Below are 13,265 nucleotides of genomic sequence, written 5' to 3' on the forward strand. Positions count from 1 at the left end.
ATTTTGTCCAGGGCTTAGCTGATCTAAATGACCACCAAGTGTACTCTAAGCCCCACTGGGCTCCAAAAAAGTCTGAGTCCCCTCCTCTTCCCCTCACCCTCCCCTTCCACATCGGACCCAGGTTCCTCCTGAGTTGTGAATGTCTCCTGAAGCATCCTTGAGTTTGGCCTCCTCTGACAGATTCCATGGGAGGGCTGTCGCTAATGAGATGATGAGGCTAAAACTTGATCAAGACAATGATCAGAGCCATTCTACAGGCAATGCTCTCCATTGTTTGAACCTTACTCTCATCAGATTTGGTTCAAGGAGGGAATAACATAATCAGTTAGGTATAGAAATCTAACTTGCCCTATAGGCAGTAGGAGGGAAAAAGGGAAAGAAAAGAAAGGGGGAATAGAAGGGAGGGAAGTAGTAAAGATAAAGCGGAAGAAAAAGGAAGGGGCTAATAGAAGGGAGGGGAGACTGAGGTAGGTGGGACTGAAGGAGGCAGTGGTCAAAAGGAAAGGAAAGAGAAAAGCATAAATGAGGGTTGGGGAAAGGATTGAGAGAAAGACACAGATAGTACTCATAACTGTAAATGTGAATGGGAAGAACTCTCTCATAAAATGGAAGTGGATAGCTGAGTGGATTAAAAACCATAATCCTACAATAAGTTATTTACAGGAAACACATTTGAAACAGAGGGACACACACAGGTTAAAGGTAAAAGGCTGGAGGAGAATATATTATGCTTCAGCTGAAGTAAAAAAAAAAAAGCAGGGGTAGCAATCCTGATCTCAGACAAAACAAAAGCAAAAACAGATCTTATCAAAAGAGATAAGGAAGGAAACTACATCCTGCTAAAAGACAATGAAGTAATATCATTACTAAACATACATGCACCAAATGGTATAGCATCCAAATTCTTAGAGGAGAAGTTCAGGGAGTTACAGGAAGAAATAGACATCAAAGTTTTACTAGTGGGGGACCTCAACCTCCCTCTCTCTGAACTAGATAAATCTAATCACAACATAAACAAGAAAGAAGTTAAGGAAGCGAATAGAATTTTGGAAAAGTTAGATATGGTAGACCTCTGGAGAAAATTGAATGGGGATAGAAAGGAATATACTTTTTTCTCGGTGGTATATGGCACATACACAAAAATTGACCGTGTACTAGGGCATAAAAATCTCACAATCCAATGCAGAAAGACAGAAATATTAAATGCATTCTTTTCAGATCATGATGCAATAAAAATTATATGTAATAAAGGGCCATGGAAAGATAGACTAAAAAATAATTAGAAACTAAGTAATCTAATCCTGAAGAATGAATGGGTCAAACAACAAATCATAGAAACAATCAGTAACTTCATTCAAGAGAATGACAATAGTGAGACATGCCAAAACTTATGGGATGCAGAACAGTTCTTAGGGGAAGTTTTATATCTCTAAATGCTTACATGAATAAAATAGATAGAAAGGAGATCAATGAATTGAGCAGGCAACTAAAAAAAAAACCTAGAAAAAGAACATTTAAAACCCTCAATTAAATACCAAATTAGAAATACTGAAAACCAAAGAAGAGATTAATAAAATTGAAATGAAGAAAACTATTGAACTAATAAATAAAACTAAGAGCTAGTTTTTTGAAGAAAAAAACCCAATAAAATAGATAAACCTTTGGTTAATTTAATTTAAAAAAAGAAAGAAGAAAACCAAATTACCAGTATCAAAAATGAAAAGGGTGAATCCACCACCAATGAAGAGGAAATTAAAACAGTAATTAGGAACTATTTTGCCCAACTGTATGCCAATAAATTTGACAGTCCTAGTGAAATGGATGAATATTTACAAAAATATAAATTGCCCAGATTAACAGAAGAGGAAATAAAATACTTAAATAACCCCATCTCAGAAAAATAAACTGAACAAGTCATTGATGAACTTCCTAGGAAAAAATCTCTAGGGCCAGATGGATTTACAAGCGAATTCTATCAAACATTTAAAGAATGGATTAATTCCAATACCATATAGACTATTTGGGAAAATAGGCAAAGAAGGAATCTAACTAAATTCTTTTTATGATACAAATATGGTGCTGATACCTAAACCGGGAAGAGTCAAAACAGAGAAAGAAAATTATAGACCAATTTCCCTAATGAATATAGATGCAAAAATTTTAAATAAAATATTAGCAAATAGATTACAGCAACTTATCACAAGAATAACACACTATGACCAGGTAGGATTTATCCCAGGAATGCAGGGCTGGTTCAATGGGTTCATGATTTAGATATAAAGATTGAAACTATAAGCAAACTGGGAGAGCAAGGAATAGTTTACCTGTCAGGTTTATGGAGAACAGAAGAATTCATGACCAAACAAGAGACAGAGAACATTATGAATTACAAAATGGATAATTTTGATTACATTAAATTGAAAAATTTTTGCACAAACAAAGCCAAGGCAACCAAGATTAGGAGGGAAGAAGAAAAGTGGGAAAGAATTTTTACAACCAGTGTCTCTGATAATGGCCTCATTTCTAAACTATATAGAGAACTAAGTCAAATTTATAAGAATACAAGTCATTCCCCAATTGATAAATGGTCAAAGGATATGAACAGGCAGTTCTCAGATGAAGAAATTAAAACCATCTATAATCATGTGAAAAAGTACTCTAAATCACTATTGATTAGAGAAATGCAAATCAAAACAAATCTAAGGTACCACATCACACCTACCAGATTGGCCAACATGATAAAACAGGAAAATGATAAATGTTGGAGAAGATGTGGGAAAATTGGAACACTAATGCATTGTTGGTGGAGTTGTGAAATGATTCAACCATTTTGGAGAGCAATTTGGAACTATGCCCAAAGGGCTACAAAAATGTGCATACCCTTTGACCTGGCAATAGCGCTTCTAGGGCTGTATCCCAAAGAGATCATAAAAATGGGAAAAGGACCCATATGTACAAAAATATTTATATCAGCTCTTTTTGTGGTGGCCAAGAATTGGAAATTGAGGAGATGCCCATCAATTGTGGAATGGCTGAACAAGTTGTGGTATAGGAATGTAATGGAATACTATTGTGCTATAAGAAATGATGAGCAGGTGGACTTTAGAAAAACCTGGAAAGACTTGTATGGACTAATGCTAAGTGAAGTGAGCAGAACCAGGAGAATGTAGCACACAGCAACAGCCACATTACGCAATGGCTAACTTTCTAGGACATCTCCAAAAGTCTCATGATGGAAAATGCTATCCATATCCAGAGAAAGAACTATGGAGTTTGAATGCAGATTGAAGCATACTATTGCTCTTTTTTTTTTTCTTCTGTTTTGTTTTGTTTCCTCTTTCTTGTGGTTCCTTGTATTGGCTCTAATTCTTCCTTACAATATCACTAATGTGAAAATGTTTAATAGGAATGTATATGTATAGCCTATATCAGATTGCATGCTGTCTTGGGGAGGGAGGTGGGGAGGTAGGGGGAGAAAAATTTAAAACTCAAAAGCTTATGGAAGTGATTGTTGATAAATCAAAATAAATTAATAAAAAAATAAATTAATAAAAAAAAAAGGGCAATGCTCTCTACCTCCAGAGAGAGGACTGAGGAACTCCAAATGCAGCTTGAAGGAGACTTTCTTTGTTTTTTTAATTTTTTTTGTCGGTTTTCTTTTGCAACATGGCAAATATGGAAATGTGTTTTGCATGACTTCATATGTATACTCAAAACCAAATTGCTTGCCTTCTCAAGGAAGGGGGAGGGGTAGGAGGGGAGGGAGGGAGAGAATTTGAAACTCAAAGTTTTTTTAAATGAATGTTAGAAATTTTTTACATGTATTTGGGAAATATTTAATGAAATAAATAAAAATATATTTTTTAAAAATAAGGCTAAATCTAATAAGGAGATGAAGCACCTGGGAGTAGAGGGCCACCAGGCTGCCTAAGGAGGGGAGAACCAGCCCAGAAGAGTCAAAGGCCTTCATGCCAATCAATACTGAGATCAGGCCAGGAGCAGCTGCTGCAATTCCAGCTTGGACAAGATAGGGAGACTCAGTCTCAAACAAAACAAAATTATGTTTCTAAATCACATGAGCATTCTCTATTCATCCTCATAATGAGGGAGGTAGGGCAAGAACGGTCATCCTGTCTGTTTTGCAGATAGGGAAACTGAGGCCCTAGAGACCAGAAGGGATTTGCCCAGGGTCGCATGGGTAGGAAATAGCACAGCTGGTCCTTGATTACACATCCATTGTTCTCTTCCCACTGCATGAATTGGACTAGTTCTGGTTTACATCTTCCTGCCTCCTAAGGATCCCTGCCTTCGACCCTCTTCCCCCACCCCTGCTACCCTTCTCATTCTGAGGGGAAGAAAGTGAGTCATCTCTCTGCAGCGGCTACCCTGCAGCCATTCAGGGGGCTATCAGGTCTCCCGCCCCATAGGTCTCCCTCAGGGCTCCCCCATGAAGTACTTAGATATCAAAGCACACACCCCAAAAAGAAACCGAATCCACCACAAACCACTCTGAGTTGTATTTGTTTATGCGTGCAGGCTTGTGAGTGTACCTAAGGCATTTGGGGTAGGGCACTGGATTTGGAGTCGGAAAGACTCGAGTTCAAATCCTACCCTAGACACTTGGTGGTCTCAGTTTCTTCATCTGTAAAACGGGGATAATAATAGCACCTACCTCACAGGTTGTGATGAGGATCCAATAAGATAATATATGGAAAGCTCTTTGTAAACCTTAGAGTACTCTATAAATATTAGCAATTGTTATTCTATAAATATTAGCAATTATTACTCTATAAATATTAGCAATTGTTACTCTATGTGATTGCACGTGGATGCACAGATGTGGGTGTCTGTTATTTTGTCTGTATAGGGAGGAATGCAGCTCATCAAGGGTTCTGCCACTTACAATCATTAACCTCCACAGGTTGGCACCTTCTTTACTTATATAGTCTTAGAGAGTTGGGGGGAAGGGTGGTGGTGAAGGGGGAAGCAATGAGAAGTTAAGGAACTTTTTCAGGACCCCACAGCCCATCTATGTCAAAAGTGGTATCTGAACCTGGGTGTTCCTGTCTCTCATTTGTACATGAATATGTGTAGCCCTCCACGTGTCCCTGTTGCGTGCCCGTGTTTCTCTGTGGGGCTCTATGTTACTGTGTGTGTGCGGGTGACTTTCTAATGTCTATTATTCAGCCTGAGTTGAGGTTTCTGTGTGAGCACATGTGTGTGTGTATGTGTGTGTGTGTGTGTGTGTCTGTGGTTTCTGAAATCTGTTTTTTGGTAGTGTGTTACAGGAAGCTGGCTGGGAGGGTAACAGCCCCAGGGGCCTGGTTCCTCCAGAGCCCCCTAGGCCTGCTCCACCCTTGAGCCCCACCTTTACCACCTGCCCCACCCCAAGGGAGCCACCCAAGACCTGGCTGGAGGGGAGAGAAGCTGCCTTTTTTTTCTCCAAGCAGGTTTTGGCCCTTACTATGCCCAGAGAGAGAGAAAGCAGAGGCCGCGAGATCTGACCTGGCCAGGCTGCAGACTAGGAGCCCCACGTGGCTGCAGGAAGAGGGAACTTGCAGGTCCCAGCAGAGAGAAAACAGGCCAGTGGAGCCCAGAGCTGCAGGGTGCAAGGCTGAGGAAGGCTGGGGAGGAGGGGGGAAGAGGGGAAGGAGGGAAGTGGGGGAGGAGAGTGCTTTTGAGGAAGGGGAGCAGAACAGTGCCTTTGTCATTTGGAAAAGAGGAAGTTTGGCAGGGGTGGGTCAGCCCTGTGGTTAGGTACCCTTTCTCCGAACCTAGACCAGAGATGACACCCTGGATCCCTGCTCTGCAGGACTCACTCTATGGACCTCTTGCGATTTTTGTCAGTAGCAGAAAGACCTCTCAAAGCAAGGTAAGTTGGCTCTGGGGATACCAGAGAATGAACAGCTGGAGGGGGCAGTTATCTGGGGCAAGACTGCAGAGGGTCTCAGTGTAGGACAGATGTGTGGGGACTGAAGGCTGTGCTCTCAGAGGCAGTCCAGAGAGAAAGTGGGTGTTGTGGGGTCTCTGGGGAGAGGAGAGACATCGTAAGGATCTTTTTCCGTCGTCTTTCCCATTTGATGGGGAGCTCCTCGAGGGCTGGCATTGTCTTTTGCCTTTCTTTGTATCCCTCATAGTTAGGACAGTACCTGGCACATAGTAGGTGCTTAATAAATGGTTTTTGACTGACTGTGGTCTTTAGAGAGGACATACCTGGAGGCATCTCTGGGAAGGACAGACATGTGAACGAAGACTGGAGAAGGAATGACATCTAGGTCCCAAGGGCCTGCGCTGGCTTCTGTCTATGGCTTGTGTGCTAAGAGGTTTAAGTTGCGCCTAGGCTTCTGGGAGGTAAAATATCGGAGCCAGACCCTGAGGCTGATCCTCTGAGGTCTGTGGAGGAGAGACGTTGTGATTCCCAACTGCTATTTCTGACCAAGGGGGACTGCAGGGATGAGAAAAAAATAGGAATAGTTGGGGATGGGTCAGACCGGCTGGGGCCAGCTGGGGCCCAGGGACCAGAGAGAGGAAGTAGATTGTGGGTGTATTTCTGACATCCACCAGCACCGCCAGCGGGGGACATGACGCAGCTTCTGGGTCCTTTCTGGACCATGGTTTGTCTACATCAGGCTGGTGTGCCTGCCTGACCTTTTCAGCAGCCCAAGCTTGCAGAGGGCCTTCTGACTCAGTTTTGACACGACCCTAAGCAGAGGTAGCTGGATACAGACTCAGGAGAAAGAACAGCTCAGGGGACGGGGTAGAGTCTCTAGAGGACCCAGCTTCAGGAAGCCTCCTCTGGGGCAGTGGGTTCTAACAAAAAGAGCTATGCATTCTGTTCAAAACTCTGGTTCCCCTGCAACCTGTGTGGCCTCCAGCAGGTCAACGCATCTCTTTGGTGCTCAGTTCTTTTGTTTACAGAATGAAAAGACAGGTCTTGAGCTCTTCCTCACCTCTAGAAGCTATGTCTAATAAGCCTTCTGTTTCATAGGAATTTCTCTTATTGGGTCTTCAGTTTCTTCCTCTCTATGTAGACTGAGTCAGTTAGGTGACTCAGAGGATAGTCAAGGGATGATCAAGAAGATTTGAATTCAGATCTAGCTCTGACACTTACTAGCTGTATATCCCTGGGCAAGTCACTTAACCTCTATTTACCTCAGTTTCCTCCATGCTAAAATGGGGATAATAATAACATCTACCTCCCAGGGTTGTTGTGAGGATCAAATGAGGCAATATTTGTAAAGCACTTAGTACAATGCCTGGCACATAGTAGGTACTCTATAAATATTATTATTATTATTATTATTATCATTATTATTATCAGCACAGTGCCTGACACATTGTTGATGTTGTCCAGTTATCTTTCAGTTGTGTCCAACTGTTTGTTACGCCATTTGGAGTTTTAAACTCTTAATAAATATTTACTTCTCTTCTTCCCTCCCTTCCTCCTTCCTTTCTCTCCCTCCCCTCCCCCCCTCCTTTCTTCCTTTTTTTCTTCCTCCTTCCCCTCAAAAGTGAGCACCCTGAAAGCTGCCTGAGATTCAAGGAACTCTGTGAGTCAGCATCTATTCAAAAACCACAACTCATATATGTGTATACATATGAACCCCCATCTGTCTTTCTCTTTTACCAGACAAACCAGAGAACACATTCAGAGCAAAAGGCATGTAGCTTAACAGCATGGCAAGATAAATGACAAAGAAAATATCCCCGTACATAGAGGGGCACATTATCCCACCACTAGAGAGAGAACATATGTGGTCAGGGAACATGTATGGAAGAGGGCACCCTCAAAGCTGAGGCAACTTATGCTCTTTGGGATTCTTTGCAGGTAGAACCCCTCACTACCTCCAGTGTTGCTACCTTCTTTGCTAAGCTGAAATAGGCAGGTGTCTTCTGCCATGCAGTTTCTCTCTTGCAATGCCATTTGCTTATTCTTTTCTGAGATGCCATCTGCTGATTCTCCACTGACCTGTTCTTGCTAAGTGGTACAATGGGATATAGCAGCAGCCAACTTCTTGCAGTCAGGAAGATCTGAGTTCAAATCTGGCCTCAGACATTTATTAACTGTATGATTTAGGACAAGTCCCTTGACCTCTATCTGCCTCAGTTTCCTCATTCGTAAAATGAGCTGGAAAAGGAAATGGCAAATTACTCCAGTATCTTTGCTAAGAAAACCCCAAATGGGGTTATGAAGAGATGGGTGCAAATGAAATGACTGAACGACAAAAACAACTTTCTTATTCTCCCCCCTCCCTACCCCTTCTCTCAACCCCTTTCTCTCCTGCTTTCCTATCAACTAAGGTAGATTTCTGTATCCAACTACATGTGTATATGTATTTTCTTCTCCTTGAACCCATTCAAGTGAAAATGAGGTTCAAGCATTGCCTGCTCCCCACCGCTGTCCCCTCCATTGTATAGACTCTTTGCTTGCCTCATTTATATTAGATAATTTTCCCTGTTCTTCCTCTTTCTTCACCCTTCTCTCAGTGCATTTTACTTCCCCACCTTTCCATTCTTCTTTTGAGATCATTCAAATACAATAGAATCACCAGGTTCTCTATGTAATTCTACTACCTCTAAGATCCCTAAAAATACTAAGGATTTTATCACCCCTAGTAGTAATAAAATTTTGAGAGGTTACAGGTATCATCTCCCCATATAAAAATGTAAACAATTTAACCTTTTCATTGTTAATCTTAACACTTTTGATTTCTCACTCATGTTTACCTTTTTATGTTTCTTTTGAGTCCTGTGTTTCAATGTCAAATAGAAAAATTTTCTATTCAACTCTAGTCTTTTCATAAGGAATTCTTTTTTTAAGTTAATTAATTAATTTTTAGTTTTCAACAATCACTTCCATGAGCTTTTGAGTTTTAAATTTTCTCTCCCTCCCTCCCCACCTCCCTCCCCAAGATGGCATGCAATCTGAAATAGGCTCTACATATACATTCTTATTAAATGTATTTTCACATTAGTCATGTTGTAAAGAAGAATTAGAACCAATAGGAGGAACCACAAGAAAGAAGAAACAAAACAAAAGAAAAAAAAGAGCAAATAGTATGCTTCAATCTGCATTCAAACTCCATAGTTCTTTCTCTGGATGTGGATAATATTTTCCATCATGAGACTTTTGAAGATGTGTTAGATCCTTGCATTGCTGAGAAGAGTTAAGTCTATCAAAGTTAGTCGTCTCATAACGTGGCTGTTACTGTGTACAACATTCTCCTGGTTCTGCTCATTTCACTCAGCATCAGACCATACAAATCTTTCCAGGTTTTTCTGAAGTCTGCCTGCTCAGCATTTCTTATAGCACAATAGTATTCCATTACATTCATATACTACAACTTGTTTGGCCATTCCCCAATTGATTGGCATCCCTTCAATTTTCAATTCTTTGCCACCACAGAAAGAGCTGCTATAAATATTTTTGTACATGTGGGTCATATTTCTTGAATTCCTTATTGGATTTATTTCATTAAATATACATTTTCCCTCCTGTAGGATTATACTTAGTTTTGCTGGGTAGGTTATTCTTAGTGGTGATCTTTTGCCTTCTGGAATATCGTATTTCAAGTCCCCTATTCCTTTAGAATAAATCTTACTTGATCCTGGCTATAGCTCCATGGTACTTGAATTCTTTCTTTCTGGCTACTTGCAATCCTTTCTCCTTGACTTGAGAGTTCTGGATTTTGGCTACAATATTCCTGGCAGTTCCTTTTAGTGGGGGTTTCTTTTAGGAGGTGACTGGTGGATTCTTTTAGTTTGTAATTTATCCTTTAGTTCTGAGAAATCTGTGTAGTTTTCCTTCATAATTTCTTGAAATAAATAATGTTTAGGCTCATTTTTTTTGCTCATGGATTTCATGTAGTCCAATGATTTTTTTAAAAAAAAAATTTTTAATTTATTTAATTTTAGTTTTCAACATTCACTTCCTCAAGATTTTGAGTTCCAAATTTTCTCCCCATCTCATCCCTCCCTCCATCCCAAGATGGCATGCATTCTGTATACCCCTTCCCCTAATCTGTCCTCCCTTCTATCTCTCCCCCCCTTCTCTTATCCCTTACCCCTTCTATTTTCCCGTAGGGCAGGATATATGTCAGCACCTCATTTCCTGTATTTCTTATTTCCCAGTTGCGTGTGAAAACAATATTTTTTTAACACATGTTTTTAAAACTTTGGGTTACAAATTTTCTTCCTTCCTCTCTCCCCACCCACTCTCATTGAAAAGGCAAGCAACTTGATACAGGTTACACATGTGTAGTCATGCAAAACATTTCCATAGTAGTCATGTTGTGAAAAACTAAGTATATTTCCCTTCATCCTATCCCATCCCCCATTTATTCCATTCTCTCTTTTGACCCTGTCCCTCCTCAGAAGTGTTTGCTTCTGATTATCCCCTCCCCCAATCTGCCCTCCCCTTTATCATCCCCCTGCTGTCTTGTCCCCTTCCCCCCTTATTTTCCTATAGGGCAAGATAGATTTCCATACCCATCAATGATTCTTAAAATTATCTTTTTTCATCCTATTTTTTAAGTCAGTTGTTTTTCCTATCAGATATTTAATATTTTCTTCTATTCTTTTAAACTTTTGACTCTGTTTTATTATTTCTTGATGTCCCATGGAGTCATTAACTTTCATTTAGCCAATTCTAATTTTCTTTCTTTCTTTCTTTCTTTTTTTTTTTAAGGCAATTGAGGTTAAGTGACTTGTCCAGGGTCACACAGCTAGTAAGTGTCAAGTGTTTGGTGTGAGGCCGGATTTAAACTCAGGATTTGACTTCAGGGCCAGTGCTCTATCAACTGTGCCACCTAGCTGCCCCAACCAATTCTAATTTTCAAGGACTTATTTTTTTCAGTAAGATTTTGTGCCTCTTTTATCAAGCTATTAATACTCTTTTTATAAATTTCTTGCATAGCTCTTATTTCTTTTCCCACTTTTCCTCTACTGCTCTGCTTGTTTTTTTTCTTTTTTTAACCTCTTTCTTTAGCTCTTCTAGAAATTCTTGTTAGGCTTGTGTTTAATCTGCATCATTCTTTGAAACTTTGCTTGTAGATGTTTTCAAGTCATTATCTTCTTCTACACATATGTCTTAAACTTTTCTGTCCCCGTAGTAGCTTTTTATGGTCAAGTTCTTTTTTTGTTTGTTTGTGTACTTATTCTTCTAGCCTACTTCTTGACTTTGGACTTTATGGTGGTGTTAGGCTCTGCTTACTTCTGGGGGTGGGAGTGGGGGAATATCTGACCTGATATGTCCTTCTGCTGCTTTCACAGCTCAGTCTGGGGGCCTGTTATATTTTCATACTTTCAAAGTTCTGTGATCTAAGGAGAGATCTGTTCACTGCCCTCCTAGACTGAGCTCTGCAAGTTTCTGACTCAAATTTAGGTTTGTTGGCTTGTATATATCGGTGTTTCAGTGGACTACTGCTGGACTACATTACTGTTAGTCCACTGGGTGGTTCTACAGATTCTGGACGAGTCCTGTGTGTCTCAAGACAAGGGTTTCCCATATGTCTTGTGGATAGAAAGTCCGGTGACACAGACCCTAAGGAGTAGGGACAGTGCCTAGGGGCAGACTGACTGGACAAGATAACACGCCTGCAACCTCAGCCTAGTCAGCCGTAGAGGGACCGAGGGAAGGTCACTGACTTTCATTTTCACCACGAGTGCCAAAGACTCAAAATGAACTTTCTTTATGTGAGGATGTTTGCCAGCTGCTTTTGTTGCCATTGTAGGTGTTGCTGTGGCCAAAGTCTTAGCCCTTGGGGTTTTTGCTTCCCAAATTCCTAGGCAGACCCCTTGAAGGTCCTACAAAGGAAACTAGGCAAGGAAATTGTCATTCCAGTCCCTCCCCTCAATCCCCAAGGAGTGGCATTGGTCATCACCAAAGATATCTGTCGGTATTTCCTCTCTGCCGAATGCGGTTAGAACAGATAGCATAGAATTGGGGCCAGGAATTCCAGGGCTGTTAGACCAAGGACTGGCAGCCATCAGAAGTCCATCCCTGGGACACTAGGGTCCAAGCCACTATTAGGAAGAAATAACCCCCTTCTGAAATAAGGAGAAGGTTGAGAACCCCATGAGAAGAGAAGGACCCACTGATAGATTACATTACCTAGCCTTTGCCCATAACTACCAGATGCACAGTATGCTGCTTCCCACAGGGTGAAGCCCCTGCATCTAGAAACCTATGATGAGGTTCACCCCACGACCATCCTGAGATGCAAGCCCTTCTCAAGGACTTCCAACAACAGTCCAATGAGAAAGCTGCAGCCTAGCTCTATTGCCTTTTCCTAACAGTGAGAGTCTCCAGTTTACCCCAGTTGATTGATCACCTCTATACCAAGAGCCGGTAATCCTGCTTCATCTATCTTCTGGAGTTGTGACTGGTCTTTGCATTGATAAGAGTTCTTAAGTCCACAGTTTCTTCTTCTTCCTTCCTTCCTTCCTTCTTCTTCCCTTCTTTCTTTCTTCTTCTTTCTTTCTTTTTCCTTCTCCTTCTCCTTCTTCTCCATCTTCTTCTTCCTCTTTCTTCTCCTCTTCCTCTCCTCCTCCTCCTCCTTCTTCCTCTGATATTCTAGGCTCTAAATCTCTTCCCAGTTCTGACATTTTGTGCTCTAATATTTCTCCTGGCTCTGACAGTCTATGTTCTATGTTCCAACATCCTTCCCTTACCTGACATTCTCTGTTCTAACGCTGTTTAAATTGTGCAATCTGTGCCAGGAAGCAGCCAGAAAGGTGAAGGAACATTGCATTTGGTAGCAGGACTAGTTCTGCCACTTATGTGACTATGCGAGTCAATGATTCTCAGGCAAAATTTTTTATTTTTTGCATCACATACCCCTTTGACAGCCTGGTGAAGTCTTTGGACCCCTTCTCTGACTCATGTTTCTAAATGCATAAAATTAAACACACAGGATTGCAAAGGAAACCTCTTTATATTGAATTACAGTTATTAGAGAATATGTTTTCTTTTTTTTTTTAAACCAAGTTCACAGGCCCCAGATTAAGAGCCTCAGTTCCAAGGGCACTTTGAGGTCTGAAATTCAGTAACCTATGATCTCTCAACGATCTAAGTATTGGTAATAAATACCAGGGAACACCCTCATTCCAAATGGCACTTTTAGCACCTTAATCCACCAGGGGACTGGACTAATGGTGGAATGTGAGGCCTTCCTTCGGCACAATGTGGCCAACCACTTGTCCTCCCTTTTGGAGGGTTGGCCCTTCTTCAGAGGCCCTTGGCCAAATGGGTGGGCTGAGCCACT

At 41.1% G+C, this 13,265-nt stretch overlaps 1 protein-coding gene across 6 annotated transcripts in view; it reads left to right on the top strand.

The window, feature by feature from the left end:
* The first annotated feature begins 5,682 nt into the window (after positions 1-5,682).
* ARHGEF18 (Rho/Rac guanine nucleotide exchange factor 18) overlaps positions 5,683-13,265 on the top strand; it is a 111,866-nt gene continuing 104,283 nt past the window's right edge. For all 6 annotated transcript variants that reach the window (XM_027844082.1, XM_027844083.1, XM_027844086.1 and 3 more), the window contains exon 1: positions 5,683-5,872. The gene's annotated coding sequence lies outside the window, so the exon portion shown is untranslated. The remainder of the gene's footprint in view (positions 5,873-13,265) is intronic.

Source organism: Vombatus ursinus, unplaced genomic scaffold (assembly GCF_900497805.2).
Source record: "Vombatus ursinus unplaced genomic scaffold, bare-nosed wombat genome assembly UNPS02014935.1, whole genome shotgun sequence".
NCBI lineage: Eukaryota > Metazoa > Chordata > Mammalia > Diprotodontia > Vombatidae > Vombatus > Vombatus ursinus.